Raw genomic sequence first — 17,528 nt, 5'->3', positions numbered from 1 at the left:
AATGAGAAACGTCCCCATAGGTATCAGCAAATCTCCCCAGCAAGTGATACTGCTTGGGGAGACTTAGGGGGTGCAGCCTTGCTGGAGGAAGTGTATCATCGGGAGTGGGGTTGAGTAATATGGCCTTGCCCCATTTCCAGGTTGCTTTCTCTCCTTCATGTATGCATTTGAAGATGTGAACTCTCAGCTTTCTGTTCCTGCTCCCATGCTTGCTGCTTGATGTCATGCTTCCCTGGCATAATTAACTCTTATTTTCCTGGAACCATTGGCCAAATTAAGCCCTTTGTTCCATAAGTTACTTTTGGTCACAGTGTTTTATCAGAGCAATGAAAAAGGAAGTAGCTAACCGAGTGAACAGGTGCCATCCTGAACTGTTCATGGACCAATGAGGACAAAGAATCCCAGACACATTAAGTACAGAATAAGTTTTCTCTCCTCAAGTGCTTTTGATCTGTAGAGTTGGTGAATTTGGAGCAGTGACTGTGTGCTGGGTTTAGCATGATCTGCAGTTTTGTATGTCTGCCCTGCAGGTAAGGGACTTGGGAGAAACATGATATGGAAGAGAGACACATGTTAGAGACACTAGCCACCCTTTGCCTCTGAAGTATGGCATGGTTGGCATATCTACTACCAGCTATGAACTTTGTACTATGCTCACGTCTTGTCTTAAGACATATTTCACATGGGTCTGCACGTATACCCACATGTCCAAGAGTTCCTGTGTGCAACTCCTTGTGTATGTGTGTATGTGTGTATATCTGTCTGTCTGTCTCTCTCTGTGTACGTCTCTGTGTGTGTTTGTCTCTGTCTCTCTGTTTCTTTCTCTCTGTGTGTACATCTCTCTGTGTGTGTCTGTCTCTGTCTCTCTGTTTCTTTTTCTCTGTATCTGTTTCTTTGTGTGTGTGTGTGTGTGTGTGTGCATGTGTCTGTCTCTCTGTGTGTTTGTCTCTCTGTGTATGTGTCTATGTGAGTGTGTCCATTTCTGTCTCTCTCTGTTTCTTTTTCTGTCTCTGTCTCTCTGTCTCTGTCTCTCTCTTTCTTTCTCTGTCTCTGTCTCTCTGTCTCTCTGTGTATGTGTCTGTCTCTGTCTATCTGTGTGTGTTTGTTTGTCTCTCTGTGTACGTGTCTATGTGAGCGCATCCATCTCTGTCTCTGTCTCTGTCTCTCTGTCTCTGTGTGTGTGTGTGTGTGTGTGTGTGTGTGTGTGTGTGCGTGTGTCCATCTCTGTCTCTCTCTGTCTCTGTCTCTGTCTCTGTCTCTCTCTCTCTCTCTCTCTCTCTCTCTCTCTCTCTCTCTCTCTCTCTCTCTGTGTGTGTGTGTGTGTGTGTGAATGTGTATGGAGGGATGCAGAGCACTTTCCTGCTCTGGAGATGCTTTAGAGGCATGCTTGGCGGATTTGGTACAGCTAGGTTTCAGGCTTTGGCAGGACAGTTAGCAAGCTCGTGGTCCTGGGGGCAGCGAGGACAGGAGAAAGGGGAAGGAGCCTGCTGCTGGCTGCTGTCCCGGAGCTGGTGTCCAGTGAGGGGTTGGTAGGCCTTTGAAGGACTTACTTACAAGAATGTCAGGAAGCGGTGTCCTTTTCTTAAGGCAGGCAAGTGAGAGCTGCATCCCCTGTGAGCTACTGATCATTAACAACACACATTAGCCCAGGTAGCTCATAAAATTAATCTTCCTCTTTCATCAGATCCGAGGTCATCATCCCAGCTTCCCCAGAGAGAGGTGATGTCACGAGGCAGCTTGTTGGGAGAGAGTGATTTTTATTCAATATGATGAGGCTGTTTGCATGAAAGCTAATTAGGATGGCCAAGCACAGGGGAGCTGGAGGAACTTGGCCACAGGTGCACTTGCAGAGTCCCTGGGCTGGGTGGCTCCTTACTGAAGCCTTCATTCCCAGTCAGGGTCTCTAGTTCACCAGCCTGGCTGATGGCTGAGCTTCCAGGTCAAGGTGATGCTAACTGGGGACCCAGTAGTAATTCATTCCCCTGAGCACTCTTGGCTGCCTGTCCGATAGTCACTCATGCAGGTAGCCAGGACTTCCCTTCTGTAGTGCTAGGGAGAGCCAGGGCTGCAAGGCCTGATGCGTGGGTGTACTGGCTAGTTTTGTGTGTCAACTTGACACAGGCTGGAGTTATCACAGAAGGGAGCTTCAGTTGGGGAAGTGCCTCCATGAGATCCAGCTGTGGGGCATTTTCTCAATTGCCCCTTGTGGGTGGTGCCATCCCTGGGCTGGAGGTCTTGGGCTCTATAAGAGAGCAGGCTGAGCAAGCCAGGGGAAGCAAGCCAGTAAGAAACATCTCTCCATGGCCTCTGCATCAGCTCCTGCTTCCTGACCTGCTTGAGTTCCAGTCCTGACTTCCTCTAGTGATGAACAGCAATGTGGAAGTGTAGGCTCAATAAACCCTTTCCTCCCCAACTTGCTTCATGGTCATGATGTTTGTGCAGGAATAGAAACCCTGACTAAAACAGTGGGCCTGCATTCACATCCCAGACCCGACGCTTACTTTCAACCTTGATATCCTTGCAAATAAAACCTAGCCTGGAAGACCCATCAGCTGGGTTAGTTTAAGTATACCCAACCCAATTTACTGATTGGTCTGTGTGTTATGTGTGTGTTGGGGTGTGTGTGCAAATGCTCATACCAAGGGCACAATGCGGAGACTAGAGGACACTTGTTTGTTCTTCTAGGATGTGGATCCTAGAGATTGAACTTACGTAGTTAGGCTTGACGGCAGGTGCCTTTGCTCTCTGAGACATCTTGGCAGCCTAAGACATCATGAAATGTGTCACAATGTTTTTTCTTGTCCTCTGACTCTACTCTTTTATTTAATATTCTCACTTAATTAATGCTTTCCCACATGCATTTGTTTCAAATGGAAATATTTTATTTTTTATTATAAGCAGAAATTGCAGGACTACTCATTATCTTATAGTCACCAATGCAATACAATAATACTAAGATATAAGTCGACTAAACCTTGCTCAGAAGCTCATAGGGATCAAAGACTGTCAAGTTCTTTGACACACTTGTGGCCATGTGCTGGGAGCCTACGAAGATGCAGATCCTCAGGGCTGGAGAGATGCTGGCTCAACAGTTAAGAGCATGCCCTGCCCTTGGTTCCCCTGACTTCTGACTGCTGCCTGGACCTCCAGCTCCAGTGGATGTGATGGCTTCTCTGGCCTTCTTAGCTATCTGCACTCATGTGTGCATGCTCACACACAGACATACATTAAAAAAACAAATAATAAGATACATTGAAGAAAACGAGGACATATATTCTTCTTGTGTTGATACGGGGACTTTTCTCTGGTTAGTTCTCGTTAACTTGATATTAGCTAGGGTCATCTGGGAAGAGGAATGTCGACTGAGAAAATGCCTCCATTAGGTTACTGGTAGGCAAGCCTGTGGTACATTTTCCTGATTGGTATGGGAAAACCCTGGCCCTTCAATGTCTAAAAACAGTAATAAAAGTACAGCAGACCCAGTGGAATGTTCTCAAAGGCCTTCGAGTTAAAGATGTGGTTCCAGAATGGTATTATTGGAAACTGGTGGTTCCTCTAAGTGTTGGGACCTGGAGGGAGATCTGAGCTGGGGTCCTGCTCCTTTTTCTCTTGTTTTATTTCCTGGTCACCAGGAGCAGAGAGGTTCTGGTCACCCACTCTTGCTTTGGAGTGATGTTTACCACAGTTCCTAATCAACAGGACCAACATCTCCCAAACCATGAACCCAAACAGACTTTTCCTTTTTCAAAGTTGTTTGCTTCAGGGATCTCTTACAGTAACAGAGAGTTAGCTAAGGCAGGTGGAGTTTTTTCTCCCAGACCCCATTACCAAGTGCAGCTAAGTACCTGGAAACTCATCCTGGGATGGAGCTTGATGGGGGTTTATCCTATAGATACCTGTGGGAGTTGGGTCAGAAAGCAGGACTGGATGAGGAAATTACCCAGCTTATCACATCCTGGAAAAGGGGGTCATTAACATTGTCTCTTTAGGGACTGAATGGCTGAGTCTCATATACCTGCCTCTGTCAGCCACTGGCTGGGACTGCCCTGTGAAGGCTGTGTGCTTATGGGTGAAGCAAGTCTTTGCATGAAAAGTTGGCAACTGGAGGCTGTGTGTGGGAAGCATGATCGCATCCCTTATGTAAGGGAACCTAGGGGTCTTTCTGTGTACCCTCTAGTCTTCTAGTCTTCTCTTCTGCTCTATTTTAGGGGTTTAGTCAATGTCTTCTTGGGGAGCTAGAAGATCAAGGCTGAAGGAATGAATGACATTCACCATCTCACTCTGAGCCAGAACCTCTGCTGATCTCAGTGGTTCACCTGAAGGCAGGAGAAGCCTGAGACTCCTCACCCTAGGCTAGGCGACTTTCTCAGGCCAGGTTGGCTGGACTAACCTGAGGCCATGCTGACTGAATAACCTCTCCAAGGAGGATCTGAGGCATTCCCATGTGCAGTCACTGTCTCTCCCCTGGCTGTGGGCAAGTAGACTGTGATGGCATACATCAACATTTGTAGAAGAATGGAAAAAGTCCTAGAAACAAAATGGAGTTACCTGTGTCAATCTCAACAAAGAAAGAGGCAGCTGGGATGTTCTAAAAGGAAGGGATGCTCCACATGACTGTCTGACCACAACTGTCACTAGACTCTGCCAGAGACACCAGCTTGTACAGAGGCTGCCACAGCTTTACAGAAAAGTACATTTGTGGGGACATCTGCCTACCAACTGCTTGCTCAGATCTGGACCTATTCCACTCTTGTCATTAAATCACAGAGGCCAAGAGCGACTGTTTGAAAACACGTGATGCCATCCGCATCTTTGCCGATGTAACTTCCCGCATGCCTTGTCTTCTGTAGACGTGCATGCGGCTGACTGGGGCACACACACTCCCACTGCAATGCTCCAGCTTCTCCTGTGAATGCCATGTTCTTTGGAGAATATACACCTCATTGCATCACTTCTCAGTTTGTACCTCTTGCACACTCTCAGCTGTGTGACTCTACCCCAAACCTTGTCCTCATCCCTTATTCTCAGTTTTTCTTTGCAAGTCCTCTGTACCCAGGCAGGCCATTCTCTGTCTTCCTAGAGTTCATACATACTCTTACCTAACCCTTTAGCAGAACCATGCCATTTCTTCTGCACACAATGTGGACAACCCCGTGTCCCATCTGAAGCCTGCCCTGTGGCAGGTTTGCCATGGACTCCCCCAGGTAGCCTCACAGTGGTCATGGGGATGTGTTGGCACAGCCACAGTGACAGGAGAATGTGGGCTTCCTGTTGGTGCTGCTTGTACCCTCTCAGCCTGCTCAGGACCTGCTCAGAGACACCTCTTTTGTCTTACAGTAGGTGCTGCTGTAAGACATCCATCTTGATAGGTCCAATGGGACCTAGCTTGAGGTGGACAGATCTGAGTCTGTGATCACTTACTAGCTTTTCTTGGGGGACTCTACCACCTGCAGAGTCCCATGAGAGGGCTTCAATTAATTGTCTAGGCACTGACAGTCTACTGAGCATGACACGGGTCTCCAGGATCATGATTCTCCTATTGGGCTTGCTGCAAGCTCTGCATAGATCCACACTGGCCACGATCTAGTCTACCTGGCCTAAGAGGCAGATGGCTTACCCTGTAGCCTGTTTGCCTCAGAATCTGGCCTCACACAGCTGTATTAGGAGACAAGAATCTGTTTGGGAGCTACCAGGGAGGACCCCAGTTTCACCCTTGGCTCTCAATAGCAAGTTAATCATTCTTAGATTTTTCAACCATAGTTTATTTGACCAAGCCAATGCCAGGCAATGCCAAGCAAGGCTATTCAGCCACCTGCTCTTGGTGGTTCTTACTATAGAAACACAGCACTGGTCAGGGCAGTCCCTTCAAAGTACAAGTTGACCATAAGCCAACACACTACCAGTCAGGGTTTTAGCAGTTATACCACATTCTAGAAGATGCACGTACCCCACTTGCTGCTCGTAACAGGTCCTTCATTTCTTATTAGGAGATGCAGGCCACTCTCCAACCCTTTATCACCACCTGCTTCCACGGACCCAAGCAGGAGTCAGCTGTGGCGTGCTGCCTTTCCAGAGAGATGCGGGTCAGAGTTCAGGATATAAAGGGACCTGTGGGAGCCCACATCTGGGTACAGGATCCTAAAAGAGGCGGAACTAGACTAAAGGACAAGTCACTGTCCTAATAGGCTGACCAGTTTACAGCCAACCCCTTGGAACTGCCTCAGCACACAGTGTTCTGGGCCACTCCATGTAGGTCTATACTGTAGCTAGGCCTTCATGTTGCCACTGGCTGGAGTCTTATCTGGGAGATGCATGAATCTCTCTAGGAGATTCTCTGCATGCACTAGAGAATCTTAAGAGCTCAGACAACACATCTTCCCTAGCTATGATGGGTTAACACTGGATCTAGAATCACCTTGGAGACAAACCTCTTAGCCTGTGTGTGATGGAGTATCTAGATGGGATTAGCCTGTGTGTGAGGGAGTATCTAGATGGGATTAGCCTGTGTGTGAGTGAGTGTCTAGATGGGATTAATTAAGCTGGACTATCTAGATGGGATTAACCAAGCTGGAGTATTTAGATGGGATTAACCATGATGGGATTAGATTAACTAAGATGGAGTAACTAGATTGGATTAACTAGACTGGAGTATCTAGATGGGATTAACTAAAATGGAGTATTTAGATGGGATTAACTAAGATGGAGTAACTAGATTGGATTAGCTAAGCTGGGGAGGCTCACCCTGAATGTGGGAGACACCATTCTAAGGGCAGAAATCCTAAACTGAATAAAAGAGAGAAAATGGGCTGAGAATGGACTCTCTTCTCCTTCTGCTTCCTGACTGGAGATGCCACGTGACCCATTGCTTTAAGCTTCTGCAACAGCAGCAACAACAAAAGCAACCAACACACCTGGACTGTGACTCTGTGAACTCCATCTCCACAGCCCACCAGATAGATGGTCCTGTGGCGTTCAGTGGAAGATCCTTGAAACTGCCTGGAATGCAGTTTGGAAAGTTCTCAGGATGTAGGCTGAAGATGACCACAGGCTCAGATGCTGGTAGGGATAGTTTTAGACTCCAGTTCTGCCATGGTCAGATTGCTGGCCTTGGGAAGACAGTGTGCTCTGTGCTCTGTTTTTCCATTGGTACCATGCCATTGAGGATAGCTCTTTGTCCATGAGCTGTACTCCATGTGTCTAGGACACTTGCCTGGGTACCCAACTAGAAGAAGTGCCCTGTATGTGGCTGCCACCCTAAGTAAATGCACATAATCTTAGGACTGCAAAAAAGTCTTGGATTCAAGATCCCCCTTTATCAGTCTCAGCTCTGTGATGCCAAAGAGCCAACTAGCAGAATCTCCGAGCCCCAGAGTGCAGGTTGCAAAGTGTCGGTTGCAATAGTAGCCTCTGTCTTAGCTGGAGAGATAGCTGAATGGCTTGGCAAGAACTGAATGTCTCCAAGGGAGAGAATCTGCTCTTACCTCGTTGCTTTGCCCCATGAATACGCTGATAGAAACCCACTTGGCCTCCTCATCCATCCCTTTTGTGACATTAGATAAACATGACATTTGTTCCAAAGCAAACCAGGAGAGACAAACTAATGATAACCATGTGGAGATTTCCAAAAGGTTAGCCAGAACAACCTGTGGAACGTGTTGGGAACTTGGATAGATCTCAGTTTAATTGAAACCACATTCTTAAGAGGACAGCTCGTTTGTATGCATCACCTTAGATGCCAGAGTCTGATACTGATGGCTAGCTAATGATAGCTTCCTAGGAAGCGCCCTGGCTCAGGGTTTGGAGGGACTCCAACCCAGTTGTGCACCAGCGGGTTGATAGACCAGGATAGCATACAAGGTTTTAGGTTGGTGCTTCTGATGCCACCTTGCTGAAGTCAGAGACACCCTTCATTTAAGCCCCGGGGGAGCAGCTCTAGCCCGTCTGCTTTCTCTCTGTTCCCTGATGTTCCTTCAGTTCTCATTTGAGGGGAGTCTTTGTCTTGGCTAACTCACCACAAAGCTGCACTTAAGACGTTCAGAGGAACTCTGAGGTGGAGAAGGCCACATGATCATGAGACTCTCTGGAATTCAAGGAGCAGTTTTGGGTCTTTGACACAGTGCTTTATTCTGGGCTCTACAGGATCCAAGCTGTCTGCAGATGGTAAAGACCGAGAGAGCTTTCCATCCCACTTGCTCTTGCTCACAGTACGGTCTGAAAATTTATCCCCCATTTTGAATTGCTAGCGTATTTCCTGTGCAACCCCATCAAAAGTCCCCACAAACAAGGGCACATGGACATTCTGATGTAAACTTTTGCCTGTTATGTTGCCAGTTGCTTGTATAACATAGCCAAACACTCATATTCCTGTTAGTGTTTGATACTGGGTAATTTTCTGTTTAGAAGACTCACACAGCTGTGGCCGGCTCTTCAACATGGGGTTCCTACAGATGGCAGGAGAAATTGCAACCTCTTTGGAGGTAATTAAGACCAACAGCACAGAGGTTGAGAGGGGACAAGCTACGCTCAAGGGCCATGTGATTTTGAAGCCCAGGAGCACTTGAGGACAGCTGGGGGCCTGCAGCAGGCTCAGTTCTCATGGAGTGTGAGAGTCCTATGGAGAGAACAGAGTCACTTGGACTCCTTAGTGAACCCAGGAGATGGTAAGAGGGCAGTTGAGACTTTGCAATTTTTCTAGTAACTTGATTTCTTCCTTCCTTCCTTCCTTCCTTCCTTCCTTCCTTCCTTCCTTCCTTCCTTCCTTCCTTCCTTTCTTTCTTTCTTTCTTTTGCTTTTTTTCTTTTTCTTTTTTGACTGTTGGGTTAAAGCATGGTTCTTAACCAGGACACACTGCTAGAATCATCTAGAGAAAAATCTCTAATACATAAATATCCAGCTACTGCACACTAAAATCTGGTTCAGTGTGGCTGTCTAGATGGCTGTGGAGTGGCCTATGTGGTCAGGATCCATCCTTTTGTAACCCTGTGAATTCAGTAGCTCCTGGCCGGTGATTAGCTTAAGGAGAGTATGAAGACCAATGCTTATGACTGGATCAGGCCAGCGCTGACCTTCTAGCTTCATTTATCGTTAGGCCAGAGGTTCTCAACCTTCGGGTCATAACCATTTTGGAGGTTGCATAACAGATAGCCTGCAGATGAGATACTTACATTATGATTCATAACAGTAGCGAAATTACAGTTATGAAGTAGAAATGGAAAATTTTATGGTTGGGGGTCACCACAACATGAGGAACGGTATTCAAGGACCACAGCATTTGGAAGGCTGAGAAGCACTGGGCTAGGCTCAGCTCATTCTTGGGAAGGAGTACAGCATGGTGAAGAAGCAAAGTCCCACAGCAGAAAGATAGTCTCAGAGTGGGAGATAACCCCACAGCAGAGAGATAGCCCCACAGCAGAAAGATAGTCTCAGAGTGGGAGTTAATCCCACAGCAGAGAGATAGCCCCACAGTAGAGAGATATCCCCAGAGTGGGGTTTTCTTTGGGACCCAAACACCCCCAGGGACAGCTGACCTTTAACCATGGGGCTCAGTCTGTGGGAAGCAAAGAGTCTGGTTTTCCTATGACAAAGACCAGGTTCTCGGGATCCCATCTCTAGGTGGAAGAGCTTTGTGAGACCCTTGCCTTGACAAGGTAGGTAGTTTGGCTTTATTCATTATTATTGCTGTTACTACTACTACTACTACTACTACTTACTACTACTACTACTACTACTACTACTACTACTACTATCTTTTTGAGATAGGATCTTGCTCTATGTCCCTGGTTGGCCTAGAGCTTGCTGCGTATACCAGTCTGCCCTTGAATTTGTAGTAATCCTCATGACTCTGTCTCTTTAGTCCTGGAAGTATAGGCATGCATCACCATGTCTGATGAATCTACTAGATTTACACATTAATTTCCTAAAAAAACATGAGGAATTCTTCAAGTGCACTCAAGATCTTCCCAGCAGTATGGGGGGGGGGATTCATTAAATAGAAATGTTTGTGAACGCAGAACATTAGACCAGATGCTGTGCTCCTTGCTGGCACTGTACCCAACAATGGCCACCCCAGAGAACAATGGAGTCTACTACCTTGTTCCTATTCACAGGTCATTGCAGCTTAGGGAGTGAGCCCAGGCCTTCAGGAACTAGGGTGGCAGGGGGACTGAGCTCTGTGTTGCACAGAAGTCCAGCTTGGGGATGCTGGGCTAAAAGATAAGAAGGCTACTGACTTCTTATAGGATGGTTTATGTCTTTCATGGGAATGACGTAGTCAGAGGCACTGTTCCTGCCTGACATGGACCATTTATCCACGGAGGCTCCTTTTAGCCTCACAGATCATCCTGTTGTGGGAGACTGATCTGAACATGTTAATTCAGTCCTGGTTTGGTTCTTTTCCACCAAAGCTTCAATATTCATCTGATCTCAGGATATTGGATTTTTCTTTGAGGAAAGAAATAAATGACTTATCTGGGGAATAAGCCCAGAGTTCTTCAGTACCCCCACTCGCTCTCTGTATTGGGCTAAAATAAGGTTGGCTGATTCTCATGTAAATCTCTAAAGCTTGGGTGTCATCAGAAAGTATTTCATGTGCCAGGTAAGTAGGTTGCATCCCTAGGAAGGGAAGAAAGGAAAAAAGAAAGGAAGATTAACAGTTGTGTCTAAGGAGAACGAGAACAGATTCGAATACTTTAAGTGCCCATAGCATCTGGATACAGTGGCAGAGCAGTTCGGTTCTCACTGAAGGCAGTTATTCTGGCTTATGCTTGGAATCGATCTTGAAGTCTGATATGCATCACATTCATGGTTGTTGCTATTGCTTCCTGTTCTATCTTCCCTGTGCCAAACAAAAGACATTGTCACAGCACCCTGGGTGTGTGTGTGGGGGGGCGAGGTTTGCTTCCTTCCCACATGGATGATGCAAGGCTGACAGCAGAGTATATGGTCGTGCCCATTGAGGATGTTTGCTGTATCTGCTTTTGGTCAGATGGAGACCTCCAAGGCTAGCTCTGTCCCTGTCTCAGGAGCTTTGGGAGTGAGACTTCTGAGAAGTGATGTTGTAAAGGGGCTTCCTTAGGATCGTTTGGCCGGTCTGGTAGGAGGAAGAGACACATTTTCTGATTCTAAGATGCATAGATGACTTTCAAGGTTCATCAAGAATTCAAATAAAGACTGTAGGCACAGGGTGGGGTGAACTTCAGAAAGGCCATGCTTTTCCCAGTGGGCGATTGTTCCAAAGATGGATGTGATCCTGTCCCTCACTGTGTCAACTCTTCTCTGTCTGACTTGCATCCTTCCATTCAGAGGAAGTGCTACTTCCACAGTTTTGCTGATGGCTCCTTGGAGCACTCACTCTTCCCATTGGCTCTATACCTAACAGCCATACGTGGATGACCCAAGCGGCATGGAGAAGCCACATGCCAGAGTGCACAGACCACTTGACAGCCTCAGTTGATTTTCAGACACCTGAGCATACCATCTTTGATGTCTGGCCAGCTCGGCCTTCAGATGACTGAGGCCCCAGGTAGAGCTCACCTTCTTTGCTCCCTTGGATGTCAGTTCACTTTTGAGCCTCTAAGTTTTAGTTCCTAAGTCAGTACCATTTAGCTGGGGCATTACTCATAATGTGAATATAAAATGCATTGCTTGACTGCTGTTCTAGATTCTTAATCAGCTCTCTCCCACTTCTTCTAAAATTTGATCTTTTTCTAATGGAAGGCCATGACACATTACTGGATCATAATAAGATCATTTTAGTGGGTTGTAGAAAGTTAAGTCAGAGAGAACTTAATGAGTCAAAGTGAGAGCAAGAATTGTCCCGTAAAAGTTCTGTTGTATTTGTGTATGTGTGATTGTTTGGTTTTGTGTGCATTTATTTGTCTGTGTATGTGCACACACACATTTGTGCATATGTGTGTGTGTGTGTGTGTATGTTTGTGTGAGTTGCTGTACCACATACTTCTTATTGTATCTTACACTAAAAATGTTAAGATCTAATCTGTTCCATACTACAGTTAGGCAAGCAAACAGAGGTCTTAGTCTGTTCCCGGTGCTATGCTGAAATGCCATAGATGGGAAGAGGTGGCTTATAAACATCAGAAGTTAATTTTTCAAGATTTTGGGGCCTGGGACCTTCAAGCTCAAGGGACCAAACCAGCAATGTGATTTAGGATGAGGTGTTTGAGTTGCACAGTATAAATTTGTCCTCCAGGGGAGCTGGGAACTCAGGTTAGCCTTGCATATGGCCAACTAAGAGTATAGTAGCCCTGCATATGGCCAAATAAGAGTAAAGTAGGCCTGCATATGACCAACTAAGAGTATAGTAGCCCTGCATATGGCCAACTAAGAGTATAGTAGGCCTGCATATGGCCAACTAAGCCTATAGTAGGCCTGCATATGGCCAACTAAGCCTATAGTAGGCCTGCATATGGCCAACTAAGCCTATAGTAGGCCTGCATATGGTCAACTAAGCATATGTGCTCTGGCCACAGAGAAGACTCTGGATACCAAGACAAGGGGCAGCTTTGTTTGATGGCACTATTGATATGCACATTGACACACATTGATGTCGTGGAAGATTTGCTGTCTGTCCCCAACTCCCCTGAGAAAGGAAAAATGGGAGAGCTTGCCTCTGGAAATTTCCCAGCCCCTGCCCCTTGAGTCTCTTGCCTTAGTTGATTTTTAATGTGTCCTTCAGCTGTAACAAACTGTCACCATGAACATGACAGTTTTCAGTCAATGCCAAAGGGTCTTCTAGTACGATTATTTGGTGCCAGGAGCAAGCGTGGTCTCAGGGGTTCTTAATTTTTATTTCAATGTCACGATTCTCTTTAATGTAGTCTCCCTGCTGCTATGTTACACAGAATGTTGCAGGCCACAGGCAGCCATGATGGAGCCCTGAAGGGAGAGCCCTCAGGCCCAAAGAAGAGCTTCATTAGGAGAAATAACCATCATGAGGATTATGATGGGATGGGTCTCCACCTTCTATTTGTTCTCCCTTCCTTTCATATATATATATATGAGATTTGTTTATTTGTGTGTATTTTCCTGCATGCATGTCTGCGTACCATATGGTGCAGCTGGGGCTATGAACTATCAGAAGATAGATACAATTGGAGTAGGCACTGACCCTAGGGAGCTGATGGGAGTATTAGGTGAGACAGCATGCTGCAGGCTTACAGCCCAGGCAGAGGGAACACTGTGTGTAGACAGACCTTTTGAGCCACTGTTATTGGAGGTGTGGTCACCCTGCTGGTTGTGATGGGGTGGGTGGGCATGTACCCCTTTGAAAGATATGCCTACCCAGGACCTCAGAATGGAATAATGCTTTGCAGATGTTACTAGCCCAACCATCTTGAATCAGCATCATCCTGAGCTAGGTGGACCTAAAGCCAATGACAGGTATCCTTTTACTCCAAGGGAGACGCAGCATGGATGTAAAGGTGACTGTTTTCCAATCTCCAAGCATCCCCAATGCCACCACCTGCCCATGCACCAAACTCAGGAAGGGAGCGTGTTCTGGGACCTCTCAGATCTGGCTTTGAATCTCTGCTCTGCCTTCGTAAGTGGTGGAAATCCTAGGACCCTGGATGTCTTATCTCCATTTCTCCTGAGTTCAAGCGTCCATGATGGTTTAAGTCTGAAATGTTCTCCCAAGGCCTCTGTTACAGGCTTGCCCCTCAGCCCATGGTACTGTTGGAAGATGGAGGCACCTTTAAGGGGTGGGGTCTACTGGATGGGGTACACCTTTAAAGGGGACTGGATACACCTCTGGAGGGATGTGGTGCTCCTTTAAAAGGATGGGGAACTCCTTTAAAGGGGATGGGGTACAACTTTAAAGGGAAGGTCTGGACTCATCACCCACCCTCTTTTTGTTTCCCAGTTGCTGAAGAGTGAACCGGCTCTTCCATCACAGGATTTTCGTCATGACGCCCTGACACCATGATGTTGTGACCTCATGACCACAGTACTGTCCCAGACCCAGAGGGAGGGGCTCAGCATACACGTTCAGAAACCTCTGGAACCTTAAATCAATCACTCTCACCTTGTTTTTTATTTAGTTTATGCTGTCTGCTGCCATTCTCTCTTGATTTGGGTGAATCTTACCACTTCATAAAACCTACTTGATAGGTTCTTGACAAAGTGTGGGCACCTTCCTGCTCCCCAAATTTGAGATACCAGAAGAGACTTGGGTTTGATGCTTAAAGCTGGATTGAGGGTCTCCCTTCTCTTGGGGTCATTGGCCACAGGCCCATGAGGTTGAGGGAAGCAGAGTCGATGGACAGGGTTCCAGTAGGCTTGTGAGTAAGTACAAATGGAAATGGCCACACATTCCAGGACTGGCTTCAGGGAGAGAGATCGGTTTTCCTCATGGTGGATCAAGGGTTCTGTAGTTTGGGGGGAGGGGGTCTGATTATCCAGGGTGGGCAAAGGTCATAGCTGAAGGCTAAGGTACTGAGAGATGCCTTGTTAGTGTGGGGAGGCATTCCAGGAATTTCAGGTGCTATCTGAATGGGTTCTTATTGGGAGAAAAGAACCTATAATCTTGCCAAAGTTATGTGATTGATATTCCCCAGGTAGAGGGCATGGGGTCTGGGACCTCCCAGGTTGAGAAGAGGAAACCTCACTGACCATGGAAGTCTGCCATTTTGCACTGAGCTAGGGGCTTTCTGGAAATGCCAGACTTCAACCTTTGACCTTAATTAGCAGGGCGACACTGAATGGCCTAAGCTTCCGTGGACTTCAGCTGCCAAGGGCCGTGGCATGTCTCTACCATGACGAGGAGGAAGTCTCACCATGCTGATGACAAAAGGGACCATGTGTCACAAGTACAGGCAAATTCTTCCTCCTCTTTTTTATTTCCTCCTTATTTAAGTGATAAGTTTTATATTTGAGATGTGTCGTGTATTTCACATTGATCTAGAACTCACTATGTATCCAAAGCTGACCTTGAACCCATGATCCTCCTGCCTTCACGAGCACTGAGATTAAAGCTGTGTGCCACCATGCTCTGTTTATGGGGTGCTGGGTGGAACCCAGGGCTTTGTACATGTTAGACATACATTCGACTGAGCTACACTAATTAATTAGTTTTCATTGCATAGCTCAGGCTAGCCTGCAGCTCTCTATCCCTCTTGTGTCTACCCTCCCAGAGCATGCAGATTGCAGGCTTGGCCACTCTGCCCAGCCTCTCTGACTTGTTTAGCAAGTATCCATTAAAGGCCTGCTAGTCAGAGACCCAGCAAGGAGGAGAGAGGATGTGGGAAGGAAATAGAACTAGAAATCAGCTGTAGGTCAGGATGGGAGGAAGCTTGGGCACTTCAAATGGTAGGAGACATGGTGAGTTTGGGGATGAGCTGCAGGAGAGTGTGACAAGCTTTCTGATGGCTCCTGCTTAATGGCTGTGCATTACGTGTGGGCCCCACTTAAGGTCTAGTCTCTTACTGTCATTATCCCATCAATAGTGAGGTGAAAACTGCATCTTCAGGTGGGAAAATGAAGGCTAAGGAAGGAGAAGTTGTTCCTCTGCAGTTATGGTGTCAGTGACGTGTAGGACCAGGAGCAACGGGCTGCCTCCCAGCAGCACAGTTTCAGCACAGGGCAGGGGAGATGGGCAAAAGCTGGATCGTACAATCCTTTAGTATGGAAAGCAAGCTCGGCAGAAACAAGTGGTTTTTTGGAGCTTGTGGCAGAGGGAAGCTTTCACAGGGGAACTGCGCCCTAGGGCATTATGATCAGGGAGCCTGAAGGTTAGGGCCGAGCTATGGGAGGTATCCTGCCCTTGCTGGGATAGAAGGTGCCATTGCGGCCAAGACAGAGGGCACACCCCTCTTGCCCTTCCTGCTGCTTCCTTCTGAGGATTCATGAGAGGAAAGGAACTTTGCAACTCTGATGCTTAGACAAGGACACAGAAAGAAGACCAGAGGGACCAAGAGTAACTCCAGCAAGGGTGTAATGCCTTTAACTGAAAACACCTCATCCATCTAGCCAAGAGCAACATCAAGGTCTAGGGCTCCGTCCCTCCAGTAAAGCCTGTTTTAAACCATTGCTGGGGCCACTTTCCTTTCAGATGTCCTTTGAGCACAAAGGCTGTGCTGAGGAAGGAGGTGTCAGAAATTACCAAGACATGTAGCTGGATACCCAGGTAGGCTTGGGGTGGGGAGAGTCCCTTCTTCCAGGCCCCCAGCCAACCCCGAGGCTGGTGCTAATGAGAGTGCAGAGACTCTCTCTGAGTCCCCCAAACCAAGAGGCTTGGCTAATTATTCTAGAAGGGAGATTTGCAGGATCTCTCAGTTCCTCCCTGAAGGCAGAAAGCATGCACCATGGTACATGTTGTCTGATTCCATGTGCTCAGCGATGCATCCTGAGCTTGGTCCTCCCCCATGGGTGCTGGGGGGCAGGGTTCTGGTGCGGACACATTCCCATGGCACAACATGCTTTCCTCCCTCTGGAGCAGGACAGATGGGTGGAGATGTAACTGGAGGGCCACAGAAGATCAGGAAACCTCGTGCCTTTGCCTATGGTACACGAGAGTGTACTTGGGAAGACTGGGGCCTGGAACTCTTGGCATGGGAAAGACCTATATAAGTCACTGGGTTCAGCAAGGTCCTCTGTTGATCGTAGGGTACAAGATGGATCTGCATTATCAAGAGTGGAGGGGATGGGACTGGGGCGCCAGGGCAGATTGTTTGCCTAGCATGCATACAGTCCTTAGTTTGAGTCCTAGCTCCAATTAAAAACCAGTCATGGCCATACATGCCTATATTCTATCTCTTGAGAGGTGCAGGCAGGGGGAGCCGAAAAGTCTGGGGTCCTCTGTGGCTACAAAGTAAGTTCAAGACTTATCTGGGTTTATATGGGATCTTCTCTCCGAAGGAGAACAAACAGTAGAGTGGCCTGAAGAGGGAAAGAGGTGGGGGAACCAACTGAACCCTGTGTGCTCTCCAGGTGAAGAGGATACCCAGGGTTCATGACCAAGAGTCCCTCTATATCCCAGGGACAGAAATTAATATTGTACTTACCTTTGAGCCATTTACCCTTAGGCTCTTTTCTACCCGGATGGCTACAACCCAGGTACTCCTTGTGGCCAGTCTCATACAGGGAACAGAATTCTTCATGTCCTTTTTTTGTTTTGTTTTGTTTTTTTGAGACAAAGTTTCTCTGTATAGCCATGGCTGTCCTGGAACTCACTCTGTAGACCAGGCTGGCCTTGAACTCAGAAATCGCCTGTCTCTGCTTCCCAAGTGCTGGGATTAAAGGCATGTGCCACCACTACCCGGCTCTCCTCATATTCCTTTTAACTAGTATCACCTAACCATACAGGTTGTGTTCCGTTCCACCCCTCCCCTCACCCCCGCCCCCCAGCTGCACCAGCTCTAAACAGAGAGGCCCCCCAAAGCTGCGGCCATTTGATGTGTCATTAAATACACCTTCTCACACTTGGCACGCAAGCCCTGATAAAGTTTCACCTTTTAACAAAATAAATGACTCAATTAACAAGATGAAAAACAGCAGCGTGGTGGCAGGCCCAC

The sequence above is a fragment of the Mastomys coucha genome, unplaced genomic scaffold (assembly GCF_008632895.1).
Source record: "Mastomys coucha isolate ucsf_1 unplaced genomic scaffold, UCSF_Mcou_1 pScaffold6, whole genome shotgun sequence".
Taxonomy (NCBI): Eukaryota; Metazoa; Chordata; class Mammalia; order Rodentia; family Muridae; genus Mastomys; species Mastomys coucha.
Note: the sequence above shows the minus strand (reverse complement) of the source record.